Below are 19894 nucleotides of genomic sequence, written 5' to 3' on the forward strand. Positions count from 1 at the left end.
GTATCTTAAAATTGTATTCATATGAACTTTAAACCATAATTTTAAAGCAAGATTGGAAAACACTTTCATTCAATTTTTAAAAATTAAACCTTAGAGTACTTTTTTCCTTCCTAAGATTTGTGTTATCCAAACTAATGATCTGATTTTAGTAATAAACAGTGACAAATTATCCCAGAAGATGGAGGCTGAGAGGTAACTTAATTCCTTAATTGTGTGGTACATAAAAAGTGACTATAATTCCTCAGTGTGGTTCACTTCATCATTCCCTGAAATGATGTAGTCTTTCCCAACATGCAAAGAAACGTGTTATTGCCCAGTCTAGGGATTGTTCTCACACTCATTCTTCTTACTGCTTTGCAGAATGTTATTATGTTGGTAATAACCTCCTTTATGTCCTTTTCTCTTCCCTTGGTTTCTATGACTCTGCACTTCCCTGAATTTCTCCCCAAATCTCTATTTCTGGCCTAGCCCAATTCCTTCCCACACCCAACTCCAGGAAATGCTGAGGTTCTCTGCTTATCATGCAGCTCTTCTCTCATTCCACCTCCTTGCCCGATTAGCTCAGCACCATCTATGTCTCTCTTTCGTGAGATTCTTGATGTTATGCTTGCCTCCAAATCACATGATTGACATTGCTGACTGACCACAGAGTCTTTCCTGCAGAGCCCAGATATGGACTCCTTCTCAGTCTAAGGCTCAAGGCAAATGCAGCTAGTTTGTTGGCATTGACAAAGAAGAAAACACTGAGTTTTCATTCCATTATTGTCTCTGTACAGAAGATTCTCAAATTGTAATCTTATGTACAGTTCTTCTCCTTGGATGTACCTCTACCCTTTCAAATTGAAATGCCACCATTTTAACTATTATTTACTTTGTATTTCCCTTCATTAATATCCCATTTTGTCTCAATTCACATTTTCTCTCTCATGTCCCAGACCAGCATCCTTAGTCTTATCTTTTCATGTTTCCTACAAGTTATCCCTCAACTCTATCCCATTACTAAGTCTTTTTACTCACTTTGAAATGTATCATGGGTTCTGGATTTCAACTACCTCCTTTATAGTCCTAGCTTTTTTTTTTTTTTTTTTTGAAGTTTGGCACCTGAGCTAACAACTGTTGCCAATCTCCTTTTTTTTTTTTTCTGCTTTTTCTCCCCAAAGCTCCGGGGTACATAGTTGTGTATTTTAGCTGTGGGTCCTTCTAGTTGTGGCATGTGGGGCACTGCCCCAGCGAGGCCTGACGAGCGGTGCCATGTCTACGGCCAGGATGCGAACCAGCGAAACCCTGGGCCGCTGAAGCGGAGCGCGCGAACTTAACCACTCAGCCTTGGGGCCGGCCCAGTCCTAGCTTTTTATTTGGATTATAATAAGAGTCTTCTACTCTCAGTATTTTTTTAGATTTTGTCACCTCACCTTTTCAACTAGGATCATGAAACTGTAAGATCTTATGATGCACCTGCTTTGTAAAGTTCACAAGATATTAACTTTACAAAGTCTTCCCCTCTGTAGAATGCTAGAAGAGGAGCTTCTGCCTTTACCAAGTCCAGAGTGATTTCTGGTATTTGTTTCCAATCCCCAGTAATGAATTATTCCAGAGAGAAACTGGGGACATGCAACTGCAAGGTTTGTTACCTAACACGGACGTTGATCAAAATCACTGGGAGAATTTATAGAGCATTGCTATTTGGAAACCCCTTTTGAGTGCACAAATTCAAATTAATCTTTTATATATAGGTAAGATTCTTTCTTTTCATGACACCATTTGTACCTACAGCACAATTTTTCTTCTCTTTTGCCTCCATAACAAGGAGTTCAATTGTAATTTTTCTCTTCACGTGTGCTTTTGTTTCCTTTTTCTTTCATATATCTTGGGTCTTCCAATATAAACCTAATATAAAAATGATGATTTTTCGTCATTATAATTCCTCATATAAACTATACAAAATATCACTAAACCATGCCTCTTTCAAAAGGCTCTTAATTGATGTTGGCTTAACACGCGTGAAATTGTCATTTCTATAAGTTAAACCTGTCTGATGTTGAAAATTTTATGTGGTTCAACCTAATACATTGAGAAACTATAGTTTTTACCACCACACATAGATAGTTCCACCTACATTTTCCTATGTATTTTTCCATTTTTCAATACGTTTTTTGCTGTTGAGTTGCTTCTTCCAAATTTTAGTTTCATTGTCACATTGCTATCTGAAACATTTAAAGGCAATTTACCTTGTTTTCCTGCCTGTTATCAACCACACTCCGAAGTGTCAAGAGTAAAGTTCTCAACAGATAGGAATAGAAACAACACATAATTTGGACAGTTTTTGATTGCGTGTTGTATGTAATTATAATTGCACACTCTTCCTTCAATGGATACTCAGCATTTGAGTTCCCAGATGCCACAGTCCTTGTCTTCATCTATTAAGAGCCAGTAATTTACCCTCAGGTGGGACTCAAGCATAAGAACTCTTCTGTCTATCCAATGGGATAAAGAAACATCAGTTTTCCCTGCTAGAGTGATCTGTTTAGATCTTTAGGTATCCAAGTTCAAACAACTGACAAGTGGCAGAACCTGAATTGAAACCTGTGATACTGAAGAGTCCTTTTTCAATTATTCTACTTATCCACCCTTGTTATCCAATTTATATCACATAAATACTAACGAATGTTTATAACTCATGTCGAGCAGTGCACCTTAATGGTCTGCTTTATACTTTATGCTCTGTTTCTATTCTCTGGAACCAAATGTTTCTAAAGAAACAAATTCCCATCCCAGTGCCCTTTTGTCTTAGTAAGGCAGATAGAAAGGATTAAAAAGATTCAAGTCCGTTAATTGATTATTTACCGTGTGTCATTCACCATTACCATGTGTCAGATGCTTTTACCCATATTAATTAATTTAATCTTCACAACAACCCTGTAAAGTAGATAAAAATTTTGTCAACAGTTAATAGAGGAGGAACCTAAAGCGTGGGGTATTTAAGTACCTTGCACATAACTCAAACGTGCTCTCAACAACCTCCCTAACTCTCTCTACCTAGGGTAAAGAGAAGATAAATTATCCCCTCTCTCTATCTGTGGTCACAGAGTCATTCTTTGCTTTTTCTATGATATGACAATTCCTCTGGAAATGTAGAATAGCTTATGGTTTGGATAAAGTAAACTGAACAGAAAAATCTTACATTATACCTGTGATTCAACAAAATTGATATACTGTCTTTATCTACTCATTCATCTTGGATTTATCTATACCTTTGGTGTGCCAGGTAACATCATAGGCACTATAAGAAATGTAAACATGGAAAACACCTGGTCCCTAATTTTAAGAGTTTAAAGTCCAGGGGGTGATGAGATGTCCATGAATCACCACAGGACAGGGAAAAACATAATAAACACCATGCGTACGATGTTCAGTAGAAAGAGTGGCTGGGGTTCCTTGGAGAGCTTAATGGAAGAGTTCTTATCTGGGCATGGCCTTCAGGGAACAGAGTTGGGGAGTGGCTTTGTGAATTTCTTCTTGGATTCCTTTCTTTAGAATGTGAGGCTGTGCATTAACTGAACTTGATTTCTACCTGGAATACCAGATCCTGCTCTAACCTTTCACTTGTGCTCATGTACAAGAGAAACAGAGAAAACTCCAAATCACTTCCGCTAACTTTTTCTGTGTTTTGGCATATCTAAGTAATCAGTGTAAGAGAATTAATGGTCTAAATAAATGGCTAACAACTTTGGTAGAGCCATTCGCTAAGAGCACAAATATAAACTATCAAGTAGACAAAATTCACTTGATTTAGCAGAGCAAGCCAGAGTGAGTTTAGTTACCAAATCACTGGCTATTTGAAGATTTATAAAGAAATAAAACCAGATTACCTTGTCCAGCATTGCCTCTCTTTGCCAAAAACATTAGCAGTGTTTGGTAATTCTTTATCAAGGAGAGCACAGGCTAAGAATAGTTTGTTATTCAATTCAAACATCTAACATATGTCTACTATTTGTAGAAAAATATGCCAGACACTGTGGAGATATTCTTATGAATCAGATATTGTATCTACACATGAAAAATTCAATTCTATTAGTAGAGCTTAAATTCTGTACAATTATGTTCACTAAAGGGCTGGAGAGAAGAAATATTGTAATAAAGACATAAGCAATAAACACTGAAAACGCAAAATGCTCAAACAATTAAACCTGACTGGACGAATGAGCATTTCAACTAGGCATAAAAAGAGAACTGATTTGTGTGTGGTTGTGGGGGAGGCAGGCCAGAAATGGGGATCAGGAAAGGTACAGAACAGACTCTGTAAGCTTGAAGCATGAAGGACAGAGGGCATACGTTACAGAGTTAGGAAACGTGGCACTTTGTTAAGCAAATGGCAATAGTCTGGTTTGGCTAGCATGTAGTTCTCAAACCATAGAATCTGGATGTTTGTTAAATTGCAAATTCCTGGACTCCAGCCCTAAAGAGTCTGAGTTAGCGCACTTCAAGTGAGGTCCAAGAATTGGCATTTTTGACAAGTGGTCTCCTAGTGTCTCTACCGATTTCACTTTAAGGAAAAATAGGCTAGCTTAATGTGATTTAAGCCCTGGCTGTCTATTAGTATTATCTGGTGGAGAATTAAAAGAAAAAGCCAGTTTATTTTATCTAATTGGCGTGGGATGGAACTCTAACATACATATTTATGAAAGTTTCTCCAGGTGATTCTAAGTGTAGCTTGGAGTAGGACTGCTGGCACAGGCTGGAGGGTGAGCAGAGGGGAGGGATGGAAAAGGAGGAAAAAGGAAGCTGCATCCAGTTTGTGGAGGACTCGGATACTAGGCTCAGAAGTTTGAATTTTACTCTGTGGGTAGTAGGGAATACTGGGATTTTTTGAGCCCCTCTACTCACAACTCTGTTTCACAAAGTTGCCTGTGAAGTGCAGAGGAATTAGAGATGGGAAATACTGGAGGCAGCCAGAGCACTTTTAAGAATTTTCGGTTGACAAATGAGAGATCTGATCTTCTGCCAGTCAAAGAGTAAATTGGTTCAACTTTTCTGGAAAGAAGTTTGATGATATTGTAATCATAAACTTAAAAATTTCATACTCTTTGACTAAGTAATACGTCTTACAGATATACTTCATAAAGAAATAAAACTTCTGACAAACATCTTAATGTAAAGACGGTCATTATAGGAATTAAAAGAGAACTTTGAAAAATTGTATAGATATATTAATTATGGAGTACTATGGTGCCTGAACATATTTTTGAAGAATGTTTTAAACGCATGGAAAAAGTTATTCTCTAAAGTAAATAATTTAATGCACAAAATTATTTATAGCATGTGATCCCAATTTTATTTAAAAAAGACGTAGAAATCAGAGTAGAGAAAAATCTAGCCAAATGTTAAAATTGGTGGAATTTGGTGGTAATATTTGTTTTCATTTTCCAAATTTTCTAAGCATTTCTACGTTATTGTTCTGTTCAGAAAAAAAAAGTAACATTAAAAATACACATTAACGCTGTGGTGATGCTTTGGTCAAAGGTAATGCATGTGTTCCTGTGTTTGTGAGTCTGGGATAGTCTAGCTTGAGAGCCTGCTGATGGGTAGAACTTGTAAAATTGCAGATCCTGGCCCAAGTTGAACAAGGAGGATCAACACTCAGGGCTGTCTGGACCTTCTGACTTGAAGTCAAGATAGGAAGACATGAAGATAAAAGATGAAGCAGTTATCAAGACACAACCCAGAGGCCTTAGTTCAGAAAATCCTTTCATGAAGTGAGATCTTCTTTGTATGACTAGCCTAAAGCAAAAGAAATAGATTCAATAAGATGGCTGAGGGAAGGCAGGTTGTAGTTGTTGAGTGAGTCAATGTAGAATAAGTGGTCAAAGAGTGGCCCACTCCTCAAAACCTCTGTCAGTAAGAAGAGTGAAATCACTCTGATAGTAAATTATAGAGGAGGAAGATTTTGGGTAATTATGCGACAGTGATCCTAGGTTTTTCTCTATTAAAAGCTAGCGTGCTGGTTTTTTTCTAAACTGCCATTGTGTCCAGCCGGGAAGGTGGAGTGTGAAAATGGAATATAGTATTCTATGCTTTGAAAATATTTTAAGATCATCAGTTCAATGCAGAAATTTTGGAGACTGCAGATAACAGCTAAACTCTGAATTGTGTTTATTTTCCCTCTTTTATCAGATTTATTTTCTGCTTCTTTGGCAGACAGAGGAGTCTAAAGACTATGACTTGCTAACACACTGGTGCACATTGTGTCAGGTGACAAAAACACAACAATTCTTAGTTTTTCCTGACTAAAAATCTTTGAGTGATGGTAAGATTGCTTTTCACATACAAAGATAGTTATAGTTGGAATAATATCTTCATAATTTAGGTATAAGTATCTACTCTGGTCTTTATAATCTATTATGCTGAAACACATTATCAATAAGTTAATATCTATTTTATTCCTTGCTTTTGGTTTAACTTTGATCAATGTGCTGTGCAGAATGGAGAAAATTGAACTAATAGAGGTTTAAAGTTGGAAGGGACCTTAGCACCATTGATATAACAGTCCTTTCACAGATAAGGAAAACATGGCACAAAGAAGCTAATTGATATTACTGCCCTCAAGTTGCTTACCTTATAGCAGGGTTGACAAAAACATATATACGTGAAATACTGAAACAGTGAGATCATAGTTCTTACTAGAATACTTTTCAGGAAATATAATAGATATTTCAGTAAGTAAAGTGATGTTAGAGCTATCCAAAAAGCTGTTATGGCAATCTGAACTTTGTGTTGCTCAATAGAGAACCGTTAAATGTTTTTTACAGAGAGAAGTAATATGATGGGTGACGTGTTTAATAGTGTTAATAACTGTATTCAGGAAATTTGGAGAGACAAAAATCTTACGGTCAGAAATGCCTACTAAAATATTGTTGTATCCCATATATGAAATTAGGATTTAGGCTAGAATTTAGCACTTTAAAAAGTATTTCTTTTTAAAATGAGAATAATGTTCATCCAAGTCTAAGTAACTATGTCATTTTTATTTCATGTAACCAGAGCAGCAATATAGTAAAACCAACGTAGTAAAATATTTTTTAAGATAGGATATGTTCTAGATATATTAACAGACTTTCTTTGATTTATCCAACAAGACTTTATTATCCTGCAACCTTTCCAGCTTACACTAAATTTAAAGCCCTTTTGCCCTTCCTAATTCAGGACAATTCCATATTTCTTCAAAAACTACTTTACACCCACTAAAATGAGCAGTTGTGGACATTTCAGAGCCTCATGGAATACTAAATATCACTGTTTTAATATATGATCATGAGGACAATCACTTTTTTTTGTGAAGTGAGTTATAATATATTTGGATGACTACTTCATTTGGGAGAACAAATTCCCAGAGTCTACAGTAACATCAGAGTAGGGGAGTATAAGCATCTGGTCTTCCATCATCATCTTTCAGTGCTGGCATCTGCTAGAGATGCATGAATGCCTTTCTGGCCCATGCCTCATCTGTCACTCTAGACCCCTGTCTCTATGACAGGCACCTCTCAGCTATATATGTGTCACAGTTGACCTCACGAAAAAACGATTTCAGCATGGTGCTTGTTCCAGGAGGGTTCCTAGGCAAAGCTATCCTGGACTCTGTGTACCTTTGTGTGCTGAAATATGGATAAATAATCATTTTGTGCCTCTTTTAGCCTTGAGAAGTTCTAAGTATCTCATTTTATAAGATATTGGCTGAACCAACAGAAAAGTCATAACTCCTAACCCGATAATCTAGCTAGTAGAAATAACTATGATTTCTATGTGAATATTTTGTATTCTTGTAAAACTTCTCACTTGTCAATCAGCTAAACCACTTCTGTTCAATTGTGATGTAATCAGAAAAAATCCAATAATACAAGATGAATAAAAGCATAATCATAAAGGAAAAATTCTGAGTCATATAATAAGTTACAGAGTCAAATACTAGGATAGTTTGGATCTTTCACTCCTTAGAATTATCAACTCTTTTAACCAAACAACTTGAGGGTTGATTGCACTTGCTGTGATTATATTCGTTTATGATCATAACTTTTATTAAGGATAATTTGGTTGAGAGGCTACACATTTTTGGTTATGGTTTGATGTGAACTTAACTTTTATCATAAACAGAGCGGAAAGTGTAAGAACTTTCATATTTGGCAGTTATGGAAGCTTTTTACTAGGTAGAAAAATAGCTTGGGCTAATCATTGCTTGATGGGTTAAATCTCTAATCTACTTCCCCAAATACGGTACCTAATTACCATGGGGCCATATTCAATCTCTGTCTCATTTGTGTGTGTGTTTAACTTTTTAAAAACAAGATAACACCACGGTAAAAAGAAAGCATACTTTTAAGCCTTTACTCTTAACTAAAGACCTATTTTGGATCCCAGGCTCAAAAAGTTGTGGAAAGTGATATTTAATGATCTTCCAGAGGTGAAGGCCAATGGTGTGACTTGTGTTCGGTATCTCATCCTTACTTGTCAGAAATTTGCCTCCAGTGATGTATTTGAGAACCAGGCTAGTCTTACATTCTTTATAAGGTCCCTCTCCAAGACCTATGCCTCATAAAAAGAGGGGAGTTCTTCTTGGTCATGTTTTTATTATATTGGAATTCAAGCACAGGTCTCTGGCCTACTGCTGATCCTCTTTGCTGTTTTCTTTGCAAACTGAAAAATAAGGAAGCAATAGCTTTTTTTGACTAAAGACAACTTTACACTTATAACCTATACTTTTAAAAAGGTAATCTTTAGAAAAAATAAAATCTTTTCAGAGAAAACTATAGTATAGTCATGCAATGCAAAGTTTTAAAAAATGATAATTGGGTTGTGATTGTTATTCTCTATTTGGTCTATTAATTTGTTTTAAGTGGCAGGATTTAACTGTCATGTTTTATAGTTAAGCCATTTTTATATAGTGAAATATAAAGATGGGCAATGAAAAAAATAAGAATATGTTTATTTTATGAAAATTAAAATTAAAGAGGAAGAGATTTGTATTGGTAGGGTGACAGTAAAGTGAAATAAAATTCAACTACTGTATAGGGAGCCAGATTAAATCTTGAATGCTTTGTGTTACGCGAGTAGAAAAGAACTATCCCTCTGAATACTTTATAATGTCTGAGTGGAGAGTGTTGCTGCAATGGTATCTGGGAAATACAATCAGTGTGTCTGAAGCCAGCATCTATTTATCTTAAATTAATTATTTTTTTCTAAGTATGCAGATGATAATCCCGGTGCTCGATGCCAATGCCTCTTTATTCATGACGCACATGAAGCTGGAGCTCCCCTAGACTGGTGAGAGCTGTACAATATGAATGATCTCCAGTTGCAACTCTTCTGTAAGATTATGGACTGCTTTTTAGATTTTTCGATAGTATTTTGAGGTTGAGAATCAGTAAATAATTGCTTTTAAAATAAATCCTTAAGCACAATTAAGACTATTTTACCTTTCTGCCTTCAGGAGGGTATAAGCAAGGTACTCTAAATATAAGGCAGCATTGTTTCTCCTTCATTATTAGATTCTCTACTCAATGGAGTTCCTATACTTGAAATGAAAAAGGCTCCACTACGGGGCTACACTCTCTGGGTGTTGGGAGTCTGCTGTCAGTGAGCTATGGAGTGAAGGGCAGCATGGTGGCTCTGATGCAGCTAACCTCATATGCCTGTATGACACCACATCATGGGCTGAGCAATTGAACTCACACTTAAGTGCACTCTCTTTACCTCTTCCTAAAGGAAGACTAGACAAGTGGTCTGGCTCTTTAAAAACAATAAATAAATAAATAAAAATAAATTTTAAAAAAGTGGAACTTATTTCCTAGGATTTGTCAGTAAGTGTTATATTATCAACTTGCCTGGGATAGAAGGTAGGGTAGCAAGAAGACACTGAGGCCTCCTTGCCCCAAAACTGAACAGTTTACCAGTGACTTAACCATCTTCTCTTTCCTCCTCTCTGTCTGCAAAATTCATGTGCTTACGTACATATTTGTCAGGAAAAAGACTTTTGACATTGTGACTGCTGGCTGTGAGAAATATATAAAAATTCAATCAAATATTGTGTAATATATATAGGAATTGTGGTCCTTTTGGAAAGAAAGAATTCAGAACTGAATTCAACATGTTGTATTTAATTGTTTTCAATTAAGTGGTACAATTTGCAGGATGAATGTTAATCTAACTTAAGAACGTAGGTAAGGGTATGAATAAATCTGAAATATGGGCTATGTGGCATTCAAGGGTTTTGAACCCAACCCTCATTAAGTTATGAAGTCTCTCTTATAGACTATGAATAGGGTTCAAGGTAACCCTTAGTGGCACTGAAAAAATCTAGTCAGCAACTAGATCGAAATCCCTGATTGACATAACAACTTCAATTGGCTGAGAAGGTAACCTCAAAGCTGTTTGTAGTGACAACATTGCTTCTTTGGTTGATAAAGATCTTTTAACCTTGGAAGATTTACAATTTACATTAGAAATATTTAAAAGAATTAAATGTTTAGCAGCAATATTTTTGTTTTAAGAGATCTGTGAACACTTGGCATTGTAAGGATTTCTAATGTGTAAGAGAACCTGTCCTTCCGAGTAACAAGTTAGCCTTTTAATTCCATCTTAAAATGTGTAATTGAGTAATTGGTTTAGATTTGTAAATTTCTAATCGAGTAATTGATTTAGATTTCTAACTGATTTACTTTATGTTGGAATCTTACCCAGTTGTATATAGTATTGGAACATTTAGGATTTTATATATGGATATGTAATCTACTATAATCAATCTGTCTACCTACTTACCAACTTATTTCATCTATTTAATTTGTCAGATGGGAATTTTTCAAGGAATTTCCTTTAAAGGAAGGAATCTTTAAATTGAGCCCCTGATCAATTGAAGTCTCCTTATAAGGTACTATTAAAATACGTAGAGGGACAGGCCTGGTGGTGTAGCAGTTGAGTTGGCGAGCTCTCTCCAGCGGCCTGGGGTCCATGGGTTTGGATCCTGGGTGCAGACCTACACACCACTCATCAAGCCATGCTGTGGAGGTGTCCCACATACAAAATAGAGGAAGATGGGCGTAGATGTTAGCTCAGGGACAATCTTCCTTAAGCAAAAAACCAAAAAAAAAAAAAAATGTACACTAATAATTTGTAAATTGATGATAAAAACTTAAGGGTGAGTTAGGTTTCTGAATTTGCAACTTTAATAAATTTAATACTAAGCTTTAAAACCAAAGCAAACCTATGAATGGTCATGTTCTATGCATAAAAGCTTCTCTCAAGGACACAGAAATACTTTTTATTGACAACATTCATTTGTCTTCTCTCTTAGAAAGTGAGGAGATAGCAGTCAACGCTCTTAGTTAGTTAAGAGGGAAAGCCTCCTGCCCAGGTGTTCTTAGCTTCTCAGATCGGTTGCTTCCTCTGGCAGTGGAAGGTTGCCATCTTCAATAATGGTGGTTGGCCCTGCCTCTCAGAGAACAAGGCTAAGCAGTACGGACCAACCTGAGAAATGGCTTTCGTGCATTCTGGACTTTCTTATTTTATATGACACTGTTGGTATACATTTCTTATAGGAAATTCAAAAAACAGAAATAACGAACAAGAAGATGATATTCACTTCAACCTCATAATCCAGAAAAATTAACGATTATGCATATTCTGTGATTTTCTTCTATAATTGCAATTGTATATAGGGATGTGTTTAGTTTTACAAGAACAAGTAATGAGTTTTACTTAACATATATCACTCATGATGTTACACACACACACACACACACACAACTGCTTTTTGCACCTTGTACTATAGTTATGGTTTTCTACCTTACTTGTACCACTTAATAACACATTATGAAAGTCTTCTAGTGTTAATAAAACATAAGTAAATACTAAAAATACATAAAATGTATATTAAAAAGCCTGTGTAAACGTATGTAAACAGCATAAAAAAGTGTTAAATAAAACATAAAACAAAGCAATAAAATTATGTTAACGCATGCATAGGTTCCAATGTACAGATGCATTTATTAAGGAATCCCCTACTCTTCAGCACTTTAAATGGCCTACTTTTTTGTTAAAATAGGAAACACTATGTGAATATCTTTGCATCTTCATTTTGTTAATTCACTTCACAATTTCATTAAGATAATTCCAGATGTGAACTATCTGGAAAAATGGTTAGGTATTTTGTAAGAGTTTAGACAAATTGTCAAGTTACCCTCCAGAAATATGAATTGGCTAATGCCCAGCAGTTGCTTTAATATTAAATCCTGAATTTATTCAAAACCAGGTATAGCAAAGAAATTACTAACTCTTGGCATAAACTGAGAAATCCGTCAAAATTAGAATGCCACATCTCAGAAGGTTTTTTTTTTAACATTTTAAAAAATAAAAACTGATATTAGCTTGTTACCAGAAACAGTTGAGTTTAAGATGTGAGGTGCTCTTGTATTAATTGGACCAAACTTAGCAAAGGACCTACCATTAGGTCAGGTCTTTACATTGGGGCTGTCAGAAATACCGGTTTGAAAGTTTTTTGATTATCATATACTAGGCAACAATGTCTTTTGTTGATACATTCTCATACACACTGAAGAGCTCTCTCTCTTTCTGCACTGCTCTGTTACAGTAGATTTTACTAGAGTGATTGAAATTGGGGGGACACAGCTTTCTTTAACTCAGCAAAGATAGATTTCATAGTATAATAGTTGGGAACATGGGAATCAGCCAATAATCCCTCCCTATGAATCTGAGCAAGATTGACCTTCATCCATTCCAGAAGGTGTTTAATTTTTTCTATAAGATTTCCAGTAATATGGTATCCACTACGTATAATAAAAATAAATGTGCACCTTATACCCATTAGGATGGCTACTATAAAAAAAACAACAAACCAACCCACAAAAAAAGCAACAGAATATAATGTGTTAGCAAGGATGTGGCGAAATTGCAACTCTTGTACACTGTTTATGGAATTGTAAAATGGTGCAGCTGCTGTGGAAAACAGTATGGAGGTTCTTCAAAAAATTAAAAATAAAACTATCATGTGAGCCAGCAATCCCACTTCTAGGTATATATCCAAAATAATTAAAAGCAGGACCTCAAAAAATATTTCTTCAGCCATGTTCATAGCAGCATTGTTCACAATAATCAAGAAGTGGAAGCAACCCAAATGTACGTCCACAGATGAATGGGTAAACAAAATGCGGTATGTGTATACAATGGAATATTACTGTCTTAAAAAGGAAGGAAATCTTGTCACATGCTGAAACATGGATGAACCTAGAGGACACTAGGCTAAGTGAAATAAACAGGTCACAAAAGACATATATTATATGATTTCACTCAAAGGAGGTATCTAAAGAAGTCATAGAAACAGAAAATAGAACGATGGTTACTAGGGCTGCAGGGAGAGAGGGAATAAAGGGCAATTGTTGTTTAATGGGTACAGCTTTTCAGTTTTGCAAGATGAAAAAGTCCTGGAGATTGGGACATATGTACTTAGTGCTGAACTATACACTTGGTAATATCCTTAGTACTGAACTATAAACTTAAAAATGGTTAAGATGCTAAATTTTATGTTATGTGTTGTTTACTACAATAAAAAAATTGGTCAAATGTAATGTGAATTATATTTCAACAAAAATCTCCTGAAAGTAAGTGTTTCCCACAACTATTATCATATAGGATTTTTAAAAAGCATCTAATTCCTCACGTGAAAAGTTTAAAAATATTTTGTAAATGTTATTTTGTAATGTTACTGCATCCCCTTATTGAGACTAAATAAAGTCCCTTACCATAGCCATTTTTACACAGGGTCAATTTCTTCATGTTTTTGATATAAGTCTTTTCCCTTTAGCAGTAAATGCTATCCATATTATTCTGTAGAAATTCAGCACAACAAAACGTGTCTTGGACAAAACTAGGTGTAGAAAATAAGCTTGCTGTGTTAAATAACAGAAACCCAGTACAATTTTTCAAGTCAAAATCTTTCCTTTTTAGACTCTGTTAGAAATATTCTCAGGATGCCCGTAAATTTATGAACTTTCTTATCTACAGAACACGTTATCATTTAAAGACACTAAATGAGTTACAGAATTGTTATAAATACGTCTACGCTAAGTCCCTGAGCAAGAGTCCTATATGAATGATTGCAAGGGTTTCTAAGTGTTAAATAGGGATGGTGACTGCACAAGGCTTTGTACTGTACTCGACCTGCATAGCTAATGCTCCTACTGCTCAGAAAAAAACAAGAAGTTCTCTGGATATGTGAAGATTCTGATTTGAAGGAAAGGTGTGCAGAATTGATGCTTACAGTACTTATTTTGGCTCTAATGTTTTACATACTCTGCTCTTGGATATTGGGTAATATAGCTAAATGTTGTACTTGGGAAATTTGTCAAATGAGTTGGACATTTCATGTTTCTTAAAAAAAATAGCGTACGTACTTTTATATGTTTCCTAAAATCAAACAGTTTAAAGTGTACATTTATTATTATCTAACCAGACTGACTAATAAATAAAAGAATATAGAATTCACAGAATAATGTATTACAGATCTTCCTCAGCTTAGGATGGGGCTACAGTTCCAATAAACCTATCGTAAATTGAAAATATGGTAAGTCGAAAATGCCTTTAATACACCTCACCTACCCAATGCCCTAGCTTAGCCTAGCCCATCTTAAACATGCTCAGAACACTTATATTAGCCTTCAGTTGGCAAAATCATCTAACACAAAGCCTATTTTATAACAGAATGTTGAATATCTCATGTAGTTTATTGAATACTGTACTAAAAGTGAAAGACAGAATGGTTGTATGGGGATAGAGTGGTTGTAAGTGTATCGGTTGTTTAGCCTCGAGATCGTGTGGTTGAGCGGGAGCTGCGGCTGCTGTTGCTGCCTAGCGTCACGAGGGAGCATCGTACTGCATATCGCTGGCCTGGGGAAAGATCAAAATTCAACATTCGAAGTATAAGCCTTACATCATGAATTTGAAAAATTCTAAGTGGAACCATTGTTAAGTCAGGGACCGTCTGTATTTTAATTCTTATATGACTCTGTTATGGAACAAATTTATTTTTATTCTGAAATATTAAGTTTGGCGTGTAACCTTCCTGGTTACATGTATTTTTTTAGGTTTATATATGTGCATGTTTGTGTGTGTAATGCATTTAAGTTTTTATATGTATAACCCTCCTGGTTATACAAACATATAAATCAGTCTCTCTCTTTGTTCACTTACACAAAAACACACACCCACACACACAGGTTAATGATGAGAGCTCTTGCTTTTTCCACCTTATGAGATTATGGTGAAGATCAATAGAGTAATTTAGTTCATTGAAAAGACCATGGATTTCATGTGAAGACAAGTTTGGATTCAGATCCCGCCTCTATTTTTTACTACGATTGGATGCTTAAGATATGAGTTAAATCTCTTAGACAATTGTCTAATTTTTAAAGTGGGAATAGATGGCATTACCTACCTAGAATTGTTATATTGACAAAACACAGTAATATTAAGTGCCTCGTGTTATGCCTGACATGCAATAACAGTTGCATTTCTCCTCCTTCATTCCCTACAGACAGGGTTGCAGTTTTCACTTCTATTTCCCCTTGCTCTCCTTTATGCTGCAAAAGAGACTGTCAGGGTCTTAAATGAAGAAAGATAAGAAAAAGTTTCAGCAGTAACCTGTTTTTCATCTTCATCTTTTAGTGGAATGGGTTCTGGTTACCCAGTTGGGAATTAAACTTGTCCTGCAAGTTTATTGGTAAGTTTTACACAGGGCAATTTTTTCGTGTTTTTGAAATAAGCTCATTTTTCTTTAGCAATCTATGTGATCCTTGCTATTCTGTAGAAATTCAGCATAACAAAATATAAATGTAACTTAGACAAAAGCTAGCCATAGAAAATAAGCTTACTGTGTTAAATACCAGAAACTCAGCAGATTTTTCAAACCAAACTCTTTCCCTTTTTTTTGAGGGAGATTGGCCCTGAGCTAACTGCTGCCAATCCTCCTCTTTTTGCTGAGGAAGACTGGCCCTGAGCTAACATCCGTGCCCATCTTCCTCTTCTTTATATGTGGGACGCCTACCACAGCATGGCGTGCCAAGCGGTGCCATGTCCACACTCGGGATCCGAACTGGCGAACTCTGGGCCACCAACAAGCAGAACATGCGAACTTAACTGCTGCGCCACTGGGCCAGCCCCCCGTTTATTTCTTTATTAATTTATATCACTATGGGCTTGTGGATTCCTCTTTTATTCATTACTACTTTATAATTTGTTACCATCCCACATTTGGCCATAGCAGCTTTTGCAAGCTGACTCCTGTATTTTTGACATTTCCCCCTCATTCTTTCTTTCCAGAACACTTTCTTGCTTTCTGGAACAGTAGATAGTTGTTTCTTCTTGTACTTTCCCTGCTCCAGCTCTGTTATCAGCCATTTCTCCAAAGAGCCCTAGTTTCTTTTAGTTGAGAATGATAATCACAAATTAGTATTCGAGCACTAGGTCTACCAGTTGCTATTGAGGTGAAACTGATTCCATGTCCTCCTCAGTAGACAGTTTACACACGTGCACACTTACATTGATATTTGTGTATTTAGGCACATTGAAAACCATCAGTTCAGGCTGATACCTCCAATTCCAATCCATCAGCACAGGGTGTGTTTTAGTTTTCTCTCTTTCCATATTTGTAACTAGTTTCTTTAATAGCAAGAAGCTGGCCGCCTTCTCCTGTGTAGAATGCCTGTATTCACCACACAGAAGCTCCATTTTTCCCTAATAAACTGCCCTCTTCAGAGGCAGTTGTGCTGCCCCTCCTGATGGCTTTATGACTGAATTGCCCATGAAGGGAAAGGGAAAGGGTAAAGAGAAGATTATTAGGGACATTTTGTTTTTCTGTTTAAAACGCTTTTTATTATGATTGTCTTTTAAGAAACAGACTTTTTACTTTAGAGTGGTTTTGAGTTTACAGAAAAATTGCCACTATAGTACAGCGAGTTCTGGCATTACCCCACACCCAGATTACTTGTTGTTAAGATTGTTGATTAGTATGATACATTGTCACAACTAAAGAACCAACACTGACACATTTTTGTCAAATAAAGTCCATACTTGATTAACATTTCTAGTAATATTTTTAAAGGAGAGAGAAGGATTTTATCCAGGTGTTTTCAATTTACCCTTCATCTTCAGTGCTCTTTCTCCCACAGGACTCAGCTGGTATTCCAATAGAGGAACAGTGAAATTGCTGGTGTGTTAGGAATTCCCTAGGAGGTCATCCTCCTTGTTTATGGGGTTTTGCTACAAGAACCTATTATCTGTAGCCCAGTGTGCTGAGTCTTATGAGATAAGATCTGCAAGGTGCCTGGCACCGTGCCCAGGCCACTTTGTGTTTCAGGCACCAGAGGCACAGTGTTAGGAAGCTACAGGATTTCAGTGTCCTGCAAAAAAAAAAAAAAAATTGAGACCAAGAAAAAAATTATTCCTTGGCAATTATGAAAAGAAAATGGCAAAATCTAAATGAATAGATGTTTTATTAAATGTCTATGAAGCATAACATGTCAACTTCATGAGCTGTTAAATTTAGTATTCATAAAAAAGTTATTATATTTGAAAACAATCTATAGGTTAGATTTTCTACAAAATGATTGCTGAGAAATCAGAGCTTATCCTAATTAAATGAATAACTCATAACCAATAATTTCAAAAGCAAAGTGATAATAGTAATTATGTCTAATTTTTTCCCAGCTGAAATTATTTTAATTTGGGGTGGGAATGAATTTTAGTACACTTGTCAGGATACCTATGACGATCATAAAAATATCCCACCTAGCCTATCATGAGTGATCAGCCAATGTTACTTCTCTTTCCTTCTTTCTCTCTATTTAAACAAATATTTTGTACCATGGGGAATAAAGAGTGATAATGTAGAAAAGATACTCACTGGCAAATTCCAATAAGAGATTTGGTGATTTTAATTCATTTTGAGGGGATTCTGCAGTATAGGATATAGTGAGAATAAATCTAGACTTGTTGCTAGAAGTGTTGGCTGACTTTCTGCTCTGCCATTCAGTTGCTCCTAAATATCGAGATGCTGTGTAATGTCTCTAGCTTTGGACTGCATTATCTGGAAATGGGCATACTAATTCACCTGTACATCTGCATTGAAGTGAAATCAATCACTTTCACAATTGTGAAATCACTTAGTGAACGATCAGGTCTATTAATTGAAATTACTGATCACGATTGTTGTTGGTACCACTATGTTTTTTATTTAGATATATGTCAGAAACAATGAGGTTGACATAATCAAAACATTTTAGGCTCCTCACATAGTTTTTAATGTCAATTTTTACAAAAATACATATTTTTAAAGTAAACATCTACAGGAGATACTAGAGTGTTTGGCTGTAGTCTCTCCACTGCCCATTGTGATACCCTGTGGAAGTGCAGCCCCACTTTCTATGTTTCCTTGATCTATTTTTGGTTCGAGTGGAGAGTGAAGTACCTGAGGCATTTTAGGGCCAATGCCAGATGTTAAATCCCATCAATTTCTGCCTGCTGTGTTAGAAGATACACACTCATCTAGAATGCTTCTTCCTTACTGATTTATCCCACAGACACAAAAGGCATTTGACTATATACTTTCTCATAAGTTTTAAAAATCTATAAAGATGGAAAAATCTATTAAAAATTCTTCCCCTGAACAATTATATGAAGAACATGAGTTTATAGGTAGAAAGTTATTGTAAAAATCTATAAGTTAAAAAAAAGGGTCCATTCTCCAACAAGTTTAGCAAAATTGCTCTGAAGAGTAGAAGAAATTATGATTCTCCTGCTTAATTGACAACTTGGCATTTATTGAAGATTCCTCAAAATGGTTGACCCATATTTTTGGCAAGGTCAAGAAACTGATCCAAGTTTTGCTCAGGAAATATAGTTTGTCCTGTTAACCTTTTAAAGGTAACTTTTGAAGACCCTCTGGATATTTTTAATCAGTTTTCTGAACTTAGTGTCATTTTAAATTGTAATGAAAGCTCTGTGCCAAATGTTGTATGGAAGGACCAAGTCATAAATAAGGGATTTTTTTTTGACAGTGCAGGCAAGATCTGAAACAAAGGACATTTTTCTTTTAGTTACAAAGTAATTTGAGAACTCTAAGGTGGGCATATGGATTCGTAATTGATGACATCATTTGCAGGACAGAGGCAGTCCATACTTCATTACATAATGCATTTTTGAAAAATATGTTTGAGAGATCAAATTCTGAAAAACAAACAAAATACTTGATCTTTTAAATAGAGTGGGTGTGCTCCTCCATGGTTTTCCCCTAAGATTTGCCCTGAGCTAACATCTGTTGCCAATTTTCCCCTTTTTTTTCCTTCCCAAAGCCCTAGTACATAGTTGTATGTTCTAGTTTAAGTTCTTCTAGTTCTTCTATATGAGCTGCCACCACAGCATGGCTACTGACAGACGAGTGGTGTGGTTCCATAGCTGGGAACCAAACCCAGGCTGCCGAAGCGGAGCATGCCACTTTAACCACTAGGCAATCAGGGCTGGTTCTGGTGTTCCAGTTTTGGAAAGCTAAAAATTAGTTCCATATTGTTAAATACCATCCTGCAGGCATTCCAGTGGGTGGGTGTGTGTGAAGATTTATAGGCACAAGAGGAAGCAACTGCAGAATGGGATCCTGCCAGTTCCCTCCTGGAAGAGATGTCAAACCGTGAACCTCCCTCTCACAGGGCTATTGCCTCTCTTTGATCCCTTCTACAGGGTTTTGATCTGAATGTTGGGTCACTTTCAGTCTTTAAATAACCTAGACTAGTTGTCCATAGTGTTTTAGAACATGGTTAAGACAAAAGGAAGTGGAGCATATATC

The 19894-nt window shown here is 36.0% G+C and overlaps 1 protein-coding gene across 1 annotated transcript in view; it reads left to right on the plus strand.

Annotated features, from left to right (window-relative positions):
- Positions 1-19894, plus strand: part of ZNF804B (zinc finger protein 804B) — a 480736-nt gene that overhangs the window by 39095 nt on the left and 421747 nt on the right. The window lies entirely within an intron of this gene.

The sequence above is a fragment of the Equus przewalskii genome, chromosome 4, assembly GCF_037783145.1.
Source record: "Equus przewalskii isolate Varuska chromosome 4, EquPr2, whole genome shotgun sequence".
Classification (NCBI taxonomy): Eukaryota; Metazoa; Chordata; class Mammalia; order Perissodactyla; family Equidae; genus Equus; species Equus przewalskii.